This window comes from Rhinolophus ferrumequinum, chromosome 5 (assembly GCF_004115265.2).
Source record: "Rhinolophus ferrumequinum isolate MPI-CBG mRhiFer1 chromosome 5, mRhiFer1_v1.p, whole genome shotgun sequence".
NCBI lineage: Eukaryota > Metazoa > Chordata > Mammalia > Chiroptera > Rhinolophidae > Rhinolophus > Rhinolophus ferrumequinum.
Genome location: NC_046288.1, coordinates 54,285,487 through 54,304,498, shown reverse-complemented (window position 1 = coordinate 54,304,498; position 19,012 = coordinate 54,285,487). Strand labels below are relative to the sequence as shown.

At 33.6% G+C, this 19,012-nt stretch overlaps 1 non-coding gene across 1 annotated transcript; it reads right to left on the bottom strand.

Annotated features, from left to right (window-relative positions):
• Positions 1-3,872: 3,872 nt before the first annotated feature.
• Positions 3,873-3,979, bottom strand: LOC117022704 (U6 spliceosomal RNA). The gene has a single exon (XR_004423106.1). It is a non-coding gene; the product is annotated as a U6 spliceosomal RNA (small nuclear RNA).
• Positions 3,980-19,012: the final 15,033 nt, after the last annotated feature.

Here is a 19,012-nt window from a genome sequence, read left to right as displayed (position 1 = left end):
TTTCCATGGCTTTTATGTCGCAGCTTATTTTTCCCTTTGAAGTTGAAAGTACTCCCAATTTTTCTCACACGGAGGATAAGAAATTTAAGATTATTTTTAGTTCCTTGGCAACCAGATTTACCTTTCTTGGACTTAAACCTTGAGAATTGTAGTGGGTTGAATGTGTCCCTTCAAAATTGATATCTACCCAGAACCTCAGAACATGACTTTATTTTAAAATATGGTCTTTGCAGATGTAATTATTTGAGTTAAGTTCACATCATACTGGATTAATGTGGACCCTAAATCCAGTGATTGGTATCCTTATAAAGAGAGGAGAGGACACACTGTCACACAGGGAGAGGCCACGTGAAGACTAAAACGGAGATCAAAGTGGTGCAACTGTAACCAAGGAAAACCAAGGATTACCAGAAATGACCAGAGGATAGGAAGAGGAAAGAAGGATCTTCCCCAGGGCTTTCCGAAGGGTATTGCCCTGATGGCACCTTGATTTTAACTTTCTAGCCTCCAGACTGTGTTAGAGCAAATTTCTGTTATTTTGTATCACCCAGTTTGTGGTAATTGTTTAAGATTATCCTAGAAACTAATACAACAATCAATCCTCAGCAACTTTTACTGGATGAGAAAATGTTTGGATGTTTGGTTTGAGTCAGGATATTCATTTCTGTTCTCCATAGAACATGTTTACTTTTTGGTGTTTAAAGGAAAAGCCAAGTGGCTTTACACCTACTTTTTCAGCTACATAGAAGATGTTAAACCAGTTGGGTGTATTTTTAATCATTCAGTGCCCTTCTTGTTAGAAAGTAAAATTGATTTCCTCAACTCTGAACTGCAGGTAGCAGTCACTGCTATTGATTAGGAAGACGGTGGTAGTGGAAAAAGAGACAATCAGCTAAGAATTGGATGAAGATTAAGTATCACTCTAGCTCCATCTTATTTTCTAGTAATGTGTTTACCTAACTCTGGGAAATTAGTAACTTTGGCATTTAAAAAATATTCTGGCATAATTTCCATATTGATTCATATAATACCATTCTCTCATTTTTTTGGTGGGAGAGATAAAAAGGAAACAGCCAACATATTATAATATTTGTTTTACCAGGAATAACTGGATTTTATGGACATTACCACTATATTCTAAAAATAATTTAAAATTACGCAAAAGATGAACATGGGAGTGAAGACGAAAGGGAGACTTGGGGAAAAGATGGACATAAAACTAGAACAAAGAGGACTCTTTCATTCTTATTAATTTATTTCTGGTTTGTTTATAAGTCAAATTATCTTTGCTGGAAACAAATGGAAGCAATTGAATATCCTTAGCCCTAATCCTTAAGAAGAGTGAGGCTGGCCCATATGACTGGATTTCCTCCAGTAGAAGAGTAAGAAAGACATCATGGTAATTCTGCTCAATCTCGCAAGGTCACTCCAGCACAGAAATGGCAGACAGTTCTCAGCTTGTGGGTTCATCTCTTGGTAGAGAGAGAAGTGGAAAAGGAAATGGTTTCTTGATTCCCTTCATTATCACCTTTCCTAATCACTGCCCACAACCCTCTCCTTGTGGTGGGGCTTCACACCTCACCCATCTGCCACATAAGGACACAGTGTCGGGATAGATCAGGAAATCTCTCTTCTTGTAAGTCTGCTGTAATTGTGAGATCTTTGCAACCATTTTTCAAGCTTTTTGAAAGGTCTCATTATGTAATTTATAACTGGTCTCCAAAAAATTAATTCTTTCCAAAAAAACTGATAAAGTAAAGAATAACGTAAATTATTGAACCTAATGTTATAACAATTTGCACCGCTAATTGCACATTTGTTAATTTTGAACATTTATTAATTTTGTTGGTGTAAGAGTTTGGATACATGTTTTCACAAATGACAAAGAGCTTAAAGCTTATCCTTTCAATAACAAGATGTAACTTGATGGCATTTTAATGTTAAAAAATTATAGGAGGAATATTCTTGTCTATGACTTTATAAATTGTGGTTTACATTTTCAAAGTTGGAAAAAGTCACAGAAAATAGTCTACCCAGTCACCTTCCCAATTCATATGCTCATGCTCTTTGTCTCATCCATGAAAAAGATTTGTTTTTCCAAGAAGAAATATACTCCAAAGAATCCCAAGATAAAGTAAGTCAATTAGAAAGGAATTACCAATGCCATAAAGTAGAAGAGATTGTATCCCTAGATATCATTATTTTTCTGAGGCTCATCAACCAGAATGTGATAAACTACCTGAATATCTATGAATAGGTACATGCTGTATGTGTATGTGTTTGCTTGTGTGTGTTCATGTGCACGTTTTTGTGTGTACAAAGAAGACAGAGACTAAGAAAAAAATTGTTTGTGAAGAAGGGAAAATAAAATGTAACTTAGGTATTTCATTTAATTTTGTATTGATTCCCTTCTGCCATTAGGATCCAAACTCCATAAAGACAGGACTTAATCTGTTATGTCACTGGTGTAAGCCCAATGAATAGAATACTGTGTTTTCCCGAAAATAAGATCCAGCTGGACAATCGCCTATAATGCATCTTTTGGAGCAAAAATTAATATCAAACCCGGTATTATATTATATTATATTATATTATATTATATTATATTATATTATATTATTATACATTATATTATATTATATTGTATTATATTATATTATATTATATTATATTATACCTGGTCTTACATTATATTAAAATAGACCGGTTCTTATTCATTTGACAACTGCACATCTATTCAGTTCATGATGTCTGGCTGGCTATGCTAAATACACAAATTATTCCTTTAAAAATATAGCAAATATATTTTGATCTCAGACTATTTTTACATTAGAAAAATTTGGGGTTCCTTTATACAAAGCAGTTTTTTAAAGTTACCATCATCAAATTATGTCTGGCTCAAGTCTAATTAAAAAATACTTTCTTTAAAAAACAAACAAACAAAAACAGAATATTTATTAGAGTAGTTTTATCTTAGCAGCAAAATTTAATGGTAAGTATAGTGTTTCTATATCCCCAATTCCTCCACACACTCACAGCCATCATTAACATCACAGCAAAGTTCTACATTTGCTACAATCAATGAACATTAACACATCATTATCATTCAGAGCCCATAATTTACACAAGGGTTGCTCTCGGTGTTGTATGTTTTACAGGTTTTGATAAATGTTTAATGAAATGTATCCACCATTATCATCTCAACGAGAATAGCTTCATTGCCCTAAAAAATCACTATGCTGCACCTATTTCTCCCTTTTCTCCCCTTGTCCTGGGAACCACTGATTTTTTTAAAATCTCCACAGTTTTGTCTTTTCTAGAATGTCATATAGTTGGAATCATATCATATGAGCCTTTTCAGATTGCCTTCTTTCACATATAATATGCATTTAAGCTTCCTCTATGTCTTTTCATAGCTTGATAATTCTTTTCTTTTTAGCACTGAATGACATTCCATTGCCTGCATAGACCACAGTTTATTTACTCGTTTGCCCACTGAAGGGACATCTTGCTTGCTTCCAAGTGTTGGTAATTACGGACAGAGCTTCTATAAATATCCACGTGCAAGTTTTTGTTTATACATAAGTTTTCTACTCATTTGGGTAAATACGAAGCAGTGTAATTGTTGAATCATATGGTAGGAATATGTTTAGTTTTGTCAAAACTGCCAAACAATTTTCCAAGGAGTTTGTACCATTTTGCATTCCCACTAGCATGTAGTATTTTCTCTGTTCTTCCACATCCCCACCAGCATTTGATGCTGTCAGTGTTTGGGATTTTAGCCATTCTAATGTGTGTGTAATGGTATATAATTGTAATTTGCAATTCTCTAATGATGCATGAGGTTGAGCATCTTTTCATATGCTTATTTGAAAAATATGAAATGTGCCACAAACCTACATGTCATTCTTGCACAGAGTACATGGTAATCTTCTCTGCATCATTTCAATTTTATTGTATGTGTTTCCAAAGTAATCACTGTCCATTATTTTGATTCCTAAGTTAAAGGATGTAACAGTTAAAACAAACAACATGTAATAATGAGATGACTTGGAGTATGTCATTGATGGAAGGTTCATGTCTATTTCTGGAAAATATATATGAGATCAGACCTGTGAATGGAGAAAAGAGAGCAATGGGCATCTGGGAACATAGAAGAGGGAAAAAAAAAGGAAAAAAAACAGTAGGAAAGAGGTGTATTTTCAGACAGACCTGGAAAGGCATCCTCGGTTCAGTGTGTGTGGACAGAAAGAGGGCAAATTTTGATAAGAAAGTTAAAACTGGGAGCAGAGGAGTTACTGAAACTTGGTTTTAGAAACACTTAGCAAGTTTTCTTCCAATATATTAATGTTTCATCTTTTCCTGCAGCCTCAAGCCGGTTTACACAGAATTTAGAAAATTAAATTTTGAAGTACGGGAAACAGTGTGACTACACACTTACAAAAAATAATCAAATTGTTTAGGGATGGAATATTATTTTAAAATTATAATTGGATGCCTATATTTTAAGATGTGTGATATTCAATACCTTGTACCAGGCCCTGTTTTGGCACTGTGAATAAAACAAGTTTCCTGTCCTAATGGAAGTTATACACTAGTGGCTGGTGGCAAAAATGAAACATAAACAAAAATATAATATATAGAATGTAGAGCAATAAAGCAGGGTAAGTTAAAAAGGTGGCACTGATGTAGCTCACTATTTTATGTAGATTTACTGGGGAAGATTATTCCTTTATATCATATTTGAGAAGAGTCCTGAAATGTTCTTATACAGGATAGATTTGGCCATTCCCTGGGGAAAGAACATCTCAGGTGAGAAAATAACAAATGCAAAGGCCCAAGTGTGAAAATTCAGTTCCTCGGAATATGCAAAGAACAGCAAGTTGGCTTGTGGGACTGGAATAATGGTAATTGTATTATAATACAATTGAATTATAATTGTAATATAATAGAAGTTGATGTGAGAGTAAGAGAAAAAAATATATAGGGCTATATAGGGCTTCGTGATAACTTTAAATTTTCCTATGCATGAAATGTGAAAATGCAATCAACCAACTTGTCTTAAATGGCATTTACAGCACACTCCATCTAAAGAGAACAATATGCATTTATATTCACATGCACGTAAACCATTACCAAGATTGACCATATTTTAGACAATAAAATAAGTATCATTAATTTAAAAGTGTTTGGATGAATATGGAAACACCATATCAGAATATGTGGAATGTCACTAAAACAATACTAAGGGAAAATTTATAGCACAAAAAGTTTACAATAGAAATGATTAAGAGTCTCAAATCAATTACCTCAGCTTTCATTTTAAGAAATGAGAAACAGAAGAGCAAGTATAATCTAAAGTAAGCAGAAGAAATAAAATAATAAATATCAAAATAGAAATCAATAAAATAGAAACCAAAAACAGTGACAGAAAATAATCAATAAAACCAAAAACCAATTCTCTATCAGGGTGAGAGAGGTGATATCATTACAGATTCTACAGTTGTTAAAGGAAAATGAAGAAATATTAAAAACAATATATAGCTGCCTATAAATTTGACAGCTTATATGAGATGGACAAATTGCTTATATGACATAAACTACTAAAGTCTATACAAGAAAAAATCAACAACCTGATAGCTCTATACCTATACCTATTGTAGAGTAATCCTTCCCTGTCCCAGAGTTTCACTGATGAATTCTACCAAATATTTATCAATAATATCAATTGGTAAATAATAGAAATAATACCAATTCTATGCAAAGTCTTCCAGAAAATTTAAGAGAAATAAATATTTCCCACCTCCTCTGTGAGCGTTACCCTAAACCAAAACAGAGGCCAGTACAAGAAAAGTAAACTGCAGACAAACATCTCTCATAAACACAAACATACATTTCTAAACAAAATATTATAAAACCAAATCTAATTATATACAAAAGGGACAGTACACCATTTTCACCTAAGGTTTGCCCTACAAATCTAGGATTTATTTAACATTAAAAAACATCAGTCAAACCTAGAATCAGTTATTCCTCAGAAGCAATGAGCACATCCAGATCCCAGACGTTGGATTCTTAATACCATTCCCCAGCAAAAGGACCAGGGTTCTTTGGACAAATGGCTGATTCTAGGACTGAAGCAGAAAATGTACAAGATGATCCTGAGGCAAGAAATTAAGAAATAGTACAAGAAATTAAGAAAGTACTAAAAAAATAAACCCACAATGAAGGGAGTATGTCAAAGGGCAATAGGAATCAATGGAAAGAGCTCCTGATGTCCAAAGAAACACTCTGAATAAGAAAATAAAGTAGTATTGAATTATAACCCAAAACGTAAAATTAATATTCATATAATTAATATAATTCCATAGCAACATGAATACGTGTTGGAATAAATAAATGAATTATTTCTGTGGTCCTCCTGGAAAAACCACCTCCAAAAAAAAAAAAAAAGTTTTTTTCTGCATCTATTTGTTCATTAATCGTAATAAGTGTATATTACTAATGGAAGATATTAATAATGGAGAAAACTGTGTATAAGGCCTGTGAGAACTCCGTACTATCTTTGCAACTTTTCTGTAATGCTAAAACTGTTCTAAAATTTAAAAATCTATTTTAGAAATTAATCAATACAATTCACCATATTAATAAATATATTTAAAAATCATCTGATTAGATGCAGAAAAAAATTTGGCAAAATCCAATATCCATTACTGACAAAAACTGTCTGAAAGTAGGAATTAGAGATATCTTCCTCAATATAATAAACTGCATTTACAAAAACAAAACATTAAAAAAGCTGACAATAATAATTAATGGTGAAAAACCAAAGTATGCCTTGTTAAGATAAGGAACAAGAGAAGCATGTAAGTTCTCACTACTTTTATTCAACCTTATACTAAAGGTTTAACCAGTTCATTAATGCAAGAAAAAATGATCAATACAAACATTCAGAATTGAAAAGAAGTGAAATAGTTTTTATTCACAGACAACAGATCATGTGTTTCAAAAATCTGATGAATCAAACTCATAAAAACAGATTGTAGAAAAGTGGTTGCCAGGGTCTGGGGGGTTAGAGAAATAGGGAGAGGTTGGTAAGAAGATACACACTTTCATCTGTAAGATGAAAAATTTCTGATGATCGAATGTAAAACATGGTGACAATAGTTGATCACCTGTATTATATAAATGAAATTTGGTGAATATTAGAAGTTAAAAAAAAAAGAGGAAAAGATAAATATGTTAATTAACTAGATGAATAAAAGAAAAAAAATCATAATGGCAATGCAGATTCAATAAAAAATATTTGACATCATTTATTTGAATTATGCTTTAAATTAGATGAAACAAACCATACATAATATACAGTATAAGAAACCAAATTAGAAAAATAATAAGATAGAAAACATTAAAATTATTACAATTATATCATTATTAGTATTTTGACATTATGTACCTAAAAGGAGTATGAGGAAATACTATATTTAACCACTTAAAATATATATTTCTTAAAAACATAGAAGTCACAGCAAAAGAAACTACTGACAAAATAAAGAGGCAACCAGCCACATGGGAGAATATATTTGCAAACAATGCCCCCCATAAGGGGTTAATATCCAAAATATATAAGGAACTCATACAACTCAACAACAACAACAAAAAATCCAATTTAAAAAAAGGATAGAGGACATGAGTAGTCATTTCTCCAAAGAGGACATACAAATGGCAAATAGACATGTGAAAAGATGTTCAACATCAGTAATCATCAGAGAAATGCAAATGAAAACCACAATGAGATATCACCTCACACCAGTCAGAATAGCTATCATCAACAAGCCAAATAACAAGTTTTGGAGAGATTGTGGAGAAAAAGAAATGCTCATACACTCTTGGTGGGAATGCAAACTGGTGCAGCCGTTATGGAAGGCACTGTGGAGGTTCCTCAAAAAATGAAGAATAGAATTACCATATGAACCAGCAATCCCTCTCCTGGGTATATATCAAAAAAATCTGAAAACATATATCCAAAAATATATGTGTGCTTCCATGTTCATTGCAGCTTTATTTACAGTGGCCAAGACATGGAAACAACCAAAGTGAAGAACTGACTCTGGGTGGTGAACACACAATATGATATATAAAAGATGTATGACAGAATAGTACATTGGAAACCTATGTAATTTTACTAAGCATTGTCATGCCAATAAATCTTAATTTAAACAAAAAAACATAATAAAAGGTTATATGAGAAAAAAATAATTAGTAGTGGAAATGGAAATATAATTAACATTAAGGACTTCAAAACTGTCAGAATATAGTAATAACCAGGTGAAGAATTTATAAAGAAATTATATGGATGAATAACAGAATAAATATAGAGGTCAAATGATAAAATAAATATATAAATAAGAGAATAAATAAATAAATAATAAAGAATAATATAAGTAAATGTAAATATAAACATTATATACTCAAAGAAAATCAAATGATAGGCACAAGAAAATATACTTGATTTACAAGTGCATATGTATCAGTTACTAAACATGATTACATCTAATAAATACAAAAGGCAAAGATGTAGACCAAGTTATCACATTATACTAAGAAGTAGAAATGGCAAAAGTCTGGGCTTTACATGGAAAATATCTCAATTAATGTGTTTACCAAATATAAACCGAGACCTACAATATGCTCTAAACTTCATTTAAGAGATGGAGAGATGGGTATGGTTGACAAGGAAAACATATCAAAGTAGTATGACAGTGACCACACTCAGAAGATGGGACTGGGAGAACGTTAATTGCAGGAGCTGAGGGGCTCTAGGGCATCTAGCTTCCAGAGTGGAACAGTGGCTTTATGGGGCATCTATTTAAAATGCTATATCAACGCATGATAAATGCTATAATGATCTGGTTCTATAGTGTGAAATGAGATCAAATTAAGGGACTTATAATTCACACACACACAAAAAAAGCAAGCATTTCAAAGTAACATATTTATATGTTCATCCCTTTTCTCATCTCAAAAAACTGCTCCTCCCCCCAAGTCAACTCTGATATCAACTCTGATTTCTATATTTCTTTCATCCTGAATATCTAAATAAACAAATCTATTTTCAAAATAAACACTGAAAACACCATCCCCTGACTTTTAATCAAAGCCACTGTCTTTTCTCACCTGGACAGCTGCAAGAGCCTCTTATTAGGCGCCTAGCCTCTTTATTGATACATTTACCTTTATCCTCTACAGTCTATTGTCCCCCAACATCTCGAGTGTAATGCTTTTATAAGATAGTATTACTCACAGACTGTATTACTTACTCCTCATTGGTCTACCTTCTCACTCTGAGTATAATCTACATGGTTGGTTATAGCTTATGAACTCCAATAATGTAAGTGTGGCTCACTTTCTCACTTAATTCAAGTCTTTGTTCAACTGTTCCGTTGAGGGGCATTCCTCTGACCCTGAATTATTTTCTTTATAGCACTCAATATAATAGTAACCTTATATATTTATTTGTTAATTAAGTTATAGTTTGTTTCTCCTAGGAAGTAAACTTCACTAGATCAAAGTCTTTGTTATTGTTTTTGTTCACAGGTGGATCCCTACAGACTGGAATAGCACTTGGTTCTGAATAAATATCTGCTGAATGAAAAGATAAAAGCATGGGTCCAAAATTTAGTAGAATATTTTGTCTTACTGTTATATTGTAAAATAAAGAGAGAAACATAATAAAAGGTCTAGTCAAAAGGTTTTTAAATATAGAAAATCAATAATTGAAACTAAACCATAGAAAAAGAAACAAAGATAAAAATGTCTTTGATAAACAAAATCATTTTTGTTTAGCAACATGATATACTTATTTTAAATAATTAATGCATATACACGGTAAAAATAATCCAAACTGTTAACAGCACAAAAGACAACAAGGGCTTAACTGTGGTGAATATTTCACAATATACACATATATTAAATCATCACAGTACAACTTAAAAATATATAAATTTTCATTATCATTTATACCTCAATAAAGCTGGGGGTGGGGAAGATAAGGAAGACAGGGTACCCAGGCTACACAAAAGTCTAAAGGGCAGAAACTAAGTTAAATATTAATATTCATTGAGAATGGAGGGATTTACTTTCTCTCACTCATGGGAGCTCTATGTTTTCTTTGTTTACTTCTCCACAGAAAAGTAAGGGTTGCAGGAAATGGCAACACTACAGCTTCCAATTTTTCGTGACATTAGTGCAAGTGAGCAACAGATATTGATTAGCTTCTTTGGGTCATGAATCTAAACACTTGGGAAAGATAGTGACAATATGGCTGAATTTGTCCACTCCTTCTCCCATCAAATACAGCTGGAAAGAGAATTATATAGTGAAAACACAGCTGCTGCACTCCTCAAGGTGAATGGGTGGAAATCAAAAACGAGGAATGCTCTAGTCCGACACGCTAAAGGTTTTTGCGACTACCATGTTTCCCCAAAAATAAAACCTAACTGGAGAATAAGTCCTAGCCTGATTTTTCAGGATGACATCCCCTGAACATAAGCCCTAATACATCTTTTGGAGCAAAAATTAATATAAGATCCCGTCTTATTTTCGGGAAACACGGTAAACTTTAATCACATTTGATAGTTCCACTGAATAAAATTTACTTGGGTTAAATTCAGCTTTTACTGTGTTTGTACAGTGTGGGTTGTGCATGCCTAAGTTTTTTTTTTTTAATTACATTTTTTAAAGTTATTAAAACCCCTGTAGCTATAATAGGCTTATTTATATTTAAGATTATATCTTATCATAAAAACTCTCATGGTGTCTGGATGCAGAGAGATTTCCACTGGGCTAGTGTATGTCTCCAGCTAAGAAGAGGCATAAATATGCTCCACGACTCCATCTTTACCCAATACCATGGGTAAAGTACATACATTATGCATATTTACTTTAGACACTTTCTCTTTATAAAGTAATTACATTAAATTGCATAAAATGGGAATAAGTCTTTTGGATAAACAACACAGTACTATTCGGTTATCTAAAGCTGAAATTAGAACCACATATATTATTTTTTGCATTAAAGGAAAAGAGAAAAAAAGACTTTGTGGATCATTTGGGTGGAACTACAAACCCTAAACTATTTGCTCTTGTATTTTCTAAGATAAAAAAATAAAACTAGTAAAGGATTCTTAGGATAATTAACGATTCTTGTTTAGATATCAGCTTTTAAAAGTATATTTTGTTTCTTTAACAGATTTATTATGGTACCCTATGTTTATTTTATTGATTATAAAGATAGTATGTATTTGTTTCAGAAAGTTGAGATAGCGCTGTATAGAAGCAGGAAATCACCCAACAACCAACCACAGGTAATCATTCAACATTTTGGCAGATGATGATAATTTTTAAACAGAAGTTGAAAATATACGCACTTTTATAGGTTATAAAATTGTGATTCCACAAAGAAGAATTGAAGATACTAATTAGAAATGCCCAGTTGAAGTGAAAAAGGCAAGACTAAAGTGGTTAAAAATGTCTAACAGACAACAGTTTAGTGGTTACCAGAGGGTAAGGGGGTTGCGGGGTGGGAGATGAGGGTAAGGGGGATCAAATATATGGTGATGGAAGGAGAACTGACTCTGGGTGGTGAACACACAATGGGATTTATAGATGATGTAATACAGAATTGTACACCTGAAATCTATGTAATTTCACTAACAATTGTCACCCCAGTAAATTTTTTTTAAAACTGTCTGTTTGAAGGATACTTGTATCATTCTGGCCTTTCATCATGAGCTGTGATTTTAAGTTATAGGGCTTAGGTAAGCAAGAAGGAGAGAGATAGAGATATGGAGAAAGAGAAAGAGATTGATTGATCGATCGATTGATTGATTGATTGATTGATTGGAGGATAGTATAGATTGAATAGTGGCCCCCCAAGAGATACACCCAAGTCTTAACCCTCAAAACTTATGAATTTGACATTATGTGGAAACGGTTCTTTGCATATGTAAGTTAAAGATTCCAAGATGAGATTGTCCTGCGTTGTTTGGGTGAGCCCTAAATCTAGTGACAAGTGTCCTTGTAAGAGAACAGAGAGGAGATACATAGGAGGAGAAGAGGAGAAGGCCATGTGACTGTGGAGACAGATTGGAGTAATGTAACCTCAAGCCAGATAATGGCTAATGCCACCAGAAGCAGGAAGCGCATGGAAGAATTTTCCTCTAGAGCCTTTGAAGGGAACATAGCCCTGTTGACACCTTGCTTTCAGACTTCTATCCTCCAGAGTGTGAGAAAATCAAGTCTTGTTTTAAGCTGCCACTTTTGTGGTCATTTGTTATGGCAGCCTTAGGAAACTAATGCAGAGGTGATTAGCATTAATTTTTTATACACGGGGGTAGATGCTTTACATATATGGTGTTGTGTGTATCCTTCTCTTTGCCCAACCCATTCAAATATATCTGACAACATTGTAAGTACTTCAGAGAAAGGTGTATTCTTATGTATCCTTTTGCTCTGAGGTAAAAGAAGAGAAAGGTCAATGCCTGGATATTTGGTTTGTCAGAGATGGGAGGAAAGCCAGGGAAACAAAATGTTGGTTTTTAGCTGGCTCTGTTGAAGGACGTTCGTGGAGAGATACTGCCGCCAGAACCATCAGGGTTGCGTTAGATAAGGACTGAAGTAGTCCTTTAAGGGTTTTCAGTGAGAAAGCATGACACGCGGTATGGAAATTTGCATTCTCTTTACTTACTGAAGTTCTGACAACATTGTGAAGTCAGTTATGGTGTCTGATCGATTTTTAGCAAGTCATCAGCAGGAATCATGAATCCCAATCGGGAATAGTGAATAGTTACTCTAGAAACAGTATTGTGACACTCCTAGCAAAATCTGACTTGTTCACAAACACACATTAATAGCTCTGGTATCACAGAAATACTTGCAATTAAGTTTATAGAGAAGAGCAGGCAAAAGGCAATTAAAAAGAGCAAAATTTGACTGTTGATGTGACAGCATACAAAACCTAAAAGGCCCAGGGAATATGGATTACAATTTTTTTATTTAATTCTTATAATGTGTCTTCTGGGAGAGATGTAATTATAGCAAACCAGTCTCTGAATACCAAGTGCAATTTGTTGACAATATAATTAGTTGTTGGCATAATCATAACTTACTTAATCCTTTATTTAAATAGATTTTCACTATCTCTAGCCCACCAGAAGGCACATATCACTTGTATCATTTACACTTCTGGCTTCTGATTTTACTGCAAATCAGTGAATCTTAAATAATATAAAACAAGGTATTTGGAATTTCATCATGTTTTCTATATATTAAGATAATTTTTATTATATAAAAAACAACATGATAACAGCATTAATAATGTATGATATGATATTCCTACACGCAATGAAAAGATTGTAGAAACCTTAATAATGGACTTAAAAATAATAAACATGAAGCTTTTAGATTTCTGAAATTACATGATCTCCCTGAGTATCTCATTGTTTTCATTAGCCAGTGGAAGAATATGTCTAAATCTACAATTTTTAAAGGTATAACCACATTTTTTAAAATACTTAAATATCCCTCCTGCCTTCTCCGATTCATTGCTCTTGAAATGCTGTTTTTGTCAGGAGTTAGTCTCTAGGACAATAGAATAATTTGCAGGAAACTGAGAATTTAGAAAACAGTATCAAAACTGAATTTTTTTAAAGTTTATTTCTAGTTTTTAAGAATATGATGTTTACTGGCATTTGCCTTATAGCACTGAATATTGTCAGTAACAGAGTGGTTGTAATCACCATCTGCTAAATATCTAAAGAAAGTAACAATACAAATATAGGCACAATAAAATTTGGTTGATTAGTATTCCCAAAAATCTTAGAAGAAAGCTACAGGGACTTGAAGAGTTGGTTATGAGTCTTCTAGTGTATTTACTCTTTAATAAAAGGAAATCCTTATTTATTCATAAGCCAGCCTTTTTTGGGGTGTGGGGGGAGGAATACTACCTCAAGTTATTTCTACCACAAACACAAAATTCTCTGCATTTAAACAGCTTCCAAATTATTTGATACTATTTCCTATACTTTTTACCATACATATGTAATAATGCTTGCTTCTATAAATTGTGTCAACACCCATAAATCATTCCAATGTATTTTGAGCCATGCTAGAGTCTCCATAAATGTACAGATAGAGGCTTATATTTGGACCTGCTTCTCCTATTAGCTACATGGCCAGCCCTAGAGTATCAGCTATTAATTTGCAAGTGAGAAATTTTTTCCTGGAAAATATTAAATAGATTTAATTTTCAGTTATTTATAAGCAACAATGAAGTCATCAAATTCATTTTAAGATCTTTCTTGCTACTAATTGATAAAAGTACTATTTATAATATTGGAGAAATCACATTAAGGAAGAATTTCAAGTTTCATATAATCAACACTATCAATTTGATTTCTCTGGAAATAAGATGCCAAAATAGAATTAGAAATTGCAACATATATACACCTGAAACTAATAAAAAACAAGATATGTCTCACACACACACACACACACACACACACACACACACACACACAGTAGGAATTATTTGTTGATAGCAAAGGATGAGGAGTAGGAGTAGGTGTAGGTGAGGTATTCTGACACCTGTGAAACCAGAGCAAGAAGGAGGTTGCCTGGGTTAGAAGAACTTTAAAGTTAGTGTAGCTAGGAAAACATCTTGGCTAAGTCTCTAGGAAGTCTCTCATTATAACCATCTCATGTCACACAGAAATGCTCCTGTATTACAGCTATGCCCAGAAGGAATATCAGCATACACATAAACATTAACCAAAACAAATCTCATGAAGTTTTCTAATATTATCATCAGAACAAGTAGACATCAGGCAAGAAGCATTACAAGAGGTAAAAGGTATATATTTCATAAAGCTGAGGAGGTCATTCCACCAGGAAGATAATACAATTATAAATTCTAAACGTGTACCTCACAGTATAACTTAAATGATATTTAAAAATTAAAGTACTAAAGGTGAAGTAGAAAATTTTTCAATCTTGGTGACAGACTTTCTCAATAACTGATAGAACAAGCAGCAAAAATTAGTATGATGTAGCAGATCTAGAAAACAATGCTTAAGAAACTTGAATCAGCTGGTATTTGAATATATTTTTACCCAGTTATGATAGAATGCACATATTTTCAAGTTCACTTGGGGCGTTTATCCCAAATTTACAACGTCGTAGTGTAACATAGTTCAAAAAGAATTACATCCTCACAGTATGTATACTAACCACAGTGGCATCAATAAGCTAGAAATCAAAATAGCAAGACAATTACAGGATTCTAAAAACTGGACACCACCCTTGGCCAAGATGGAGTAACAGTGACCAGATTTAATAGTGCAGCTGAAACAACCAAAAATCTTGACTAAACCTATGCAAGGACAGTTTTCAAGACAGGGGTCCTCAGGAAATGAAAGAGTGTCATTGAAAAAAAGAGGAAGCAAATGAGATGAACCCTAAGATTGCCCAGCTTACTGCATGGAGAGGATTCCAGTCTGTGTTGCAGAAGGAGGAACTCAGGGGGAGCCTGGTGGGCTCTCTGAGTTTAGGATGGAGCTAAGAGCCCTGGGAGGCCAGTGAATAGACTATCAGAGAGGGGAGAGCTGCACATAGACATAATTCCAAAGATTCTAAAGATTCCCTTGAGTAGTCCTCAGAGTACTGATAGCACATGTGTGAGGACACTAACTAAAGCTGAGGAAAGAACTCCACCAAATAATTATAGGGAACTGTACCCAACACTCACATGGGGACCAGGAATAAAATTATTATTGCTAATAATTCACAGGACACTGGGTAGTATAACCTTACCTAAGTGGTGGGGGTTAATTATCTCCAGATTAGCCTCATGAGACATAGAAATTGTATATGATATAAAGATAAAACATGTTTGCTTTCACTTTCCCTAAAAGTATTTCACTTTTCACCTATGATGAGCATTAGATCAGCCATTTGTCTAGTGAATTGCTCTGTTCTGAGCACCAGTGGTTACAGCCTGGATTGGGTCCCTAGCTTAAGCTTTTTTGCCCAGGTGGGAAAAACTGAAGCTGATCTCCCTCAGTATTTACATTTTAAATGGTAGGAGTCTCAGACCTTGGAGTCATCTCTAGTTGGAACAAAAAATGAGACACCCCAGGTTTATCAGGCCCTTGGAAAGATTCACTTACATCCCAAAATATTATAGTGAGAAGGCAGGATCCTTTCCATCCTTACCTCAAAGGAGCAAAAGTTGGTTTGCTCTCCTTTCAGAAGGGAATTATCCTCTGAATATAAAAGAGACAATCCATTGCTCTCCATCACTTATCTATGGAGTGTCTGGCCACTAGAGTGATTTTTCCATCTGGCTTTCATTGTATTGCCCCAGAAGTCAGGACTGAGGCAAGGGAGGCTGAGATGCTCATTATGTACTATAATTAAAATGTAGGTTGTCTCTGATCCACAAAACATCGTGTGTGCATTTAGAATAAAATTAATAATTATAAAGAAAATGATACTCATCTTTCCAAAGAATAAGCTTTTGTTTCATAATTCATTTTGGATGTAGTATTTGCTTTCCTTATTAACTTCAGCTTTAATTCTTATTTTTGTGCCACCTAAATAATTGTTTCTGATTTTGTGCTTGATTTGTGCAGGTCTGTGAATCTCTCAACTTTAATATTAAATTTAAATTTCCAAATTTTTGACATTTTCTGTCTGACTTATTTTGCTTAGCATAATAATCTCAAGATCCATCCATGTTATTGCAAATAGCACTATTTCATTTTTTCTTACAGCAGAACAGTATTCTATTATGTATATATACTACAACTTCTTTATCCATTCATCTATCGAAGGACACTTCGGCTGTTTCCATGTCTTGGCCACTGTAAATAAAGCTGCAATGAACATTGGAGCACGTATATCTTTACGTATAAATGCTTTTAGGTTTTTTGGGTAGATAACCAGGAGAGGGATTGCTGGGTTATATGGTAATTCTATTAGTAATTTTTTGAGGAACCTCCACACTGCCTTCTACAGCAGCTGCACCAGTCTGCATTCCCACCAACAGTGTATGAGGCTTCCTTTTTCTCCACAGCCTCTCTAACACTTGTTACTATTTGTCTTGTTGATGATAGCCAGTCTAACTGTTGTGAAGCGATACGATATCTCATTGTGGGTTTTATTTGCATTTCTCTGATGATTAGCAATACTGAGTATCTTTTCATATGTCTGTTGGCCATTTGTATGTCCTCTTTGGAGAAATGTCTCTTCAGGTCCTCTGCCCATTTTTTAATTGGATTGTTTTTCTTTTTGTTGAGTTGTGTGAGTTCCTTATATATTTTGGATATTAGCTCTTTATTGGAGGCATTGTTTGCAAAAATTTTCTCCCATTCTGTTGGTTGCCTCTTTATTTTGTTGTTGGTTTCTTTTGCTGTGCAGAAGCTTTTTAGTTTGATATAGTCCCATTCATTTATTTTAGCTTTTATTTCCCTTGTTTTTGAAGTCAAATTCATAAAATGCTCTTTGAACCTAAGGTCCGTATGTTTAGTACCTATGTTTTCTTCTATGTAGTTTATTGTTTCAGGTCTTGTGTTTAGGTCTTTTATCAATTTTGAGTGAATTTTGGTACATGGTGACAGATGGCAATCTAGTTTCATTCTTTTTCACGTGGTTTTCCAATTATCCTAGCACCATTTATTGAAGAGGCTGTCTTTTCTCCATTGCATGTATTTGACTTCTTTGTTGAAAATTATCTGTCCATATTTATATGGGTTTATTTCTGGGTTCTCAATTCTATTATATTCTATTTCTCCCTGCTTTCCTATGACAATGATGTCTTGTTAGTATTAGATTCTTGAATTACAGTCCTATTATTTTAAAACTCTATAAAATCAGGGTGACCAGTTAGCTCAGATGGATAGAGCATGATGCTGGTAGCACCAAGGTTGCTGGTTCAATCCCCGCATGGGGATTGTGAGCTGTGTGCTCCTTAAATAAATAAATAAATAAATAAATAAATAAATAAATAAATAAAACTCTGTAAAATTGTTTTCATTATTTTCCATCTTCCAAATTTCTAGATGTTAAGTTCAGTACCAGTTTGATCCTCTCATCATTGTACATAACCTACTTATTAAGGTCAGAAATTTCACTAGGAACTTTCCTGCAACGGACCTATGAGATCTTTCAACTACATTGTTCTCATTTTAGAGAGGTCTTCTCTCTCCACACCAACCTCTCTTACTATTGCTTATATTTTGCACAGATATATTATTTTACTTGATTTTTAAAATATTTGTTGTGTATATGTGTTGTACCTTTCCAAATACATACATACATTATAACACCAGCTTGGTTTTTAGCAGAAACATGTCTTTTTAAAATTTCTCAATTGTGTAGTTTAATTTGAAAATCATACCTTAAACTCCAAAAGATATTTTTGTACTGTACCCTCTTTAAATTTTTTCACTATTTTTACAATTACATTTCTTTTCTACATTTTCTATTTGACCTATTTCAACAGGATTGTCTGTTCTTATTTTTTGAATTGGTTTAGATTTATGGAATTATTGGGTCCTCCAAAGTGAATTGTACTTTTTGCCACTTTTCATGTTGATGGATGTGACCCTTCAGAAATTCATTCAATGTGATGGCATCTCTTGTGTTGATTAAACTTGTAAATGGTAGAATACAAGGTAGGAGGTCTGTTCCAGTTGGTTTGTGGCAAACGAGATAGAAAATGACTTTATGTTCAAGGGCAGTGGAAGAAGCTTCTTTTTCAAAATATAGATGTAAGCAGAGAGATGTAGTCCTTTCCTAGACATGTTGGATGGCATCAATTCACTACAGTCTCTTCTCCAGAAATGGGTACCACAATCGGGTACCATATAGAACAAGGGGTCCTAAGCAGGTCATTGTTATTGTGCCAAAGGGTTCAATTTCCTTGATCTGACTGGCTCTTACGAGATAAGCA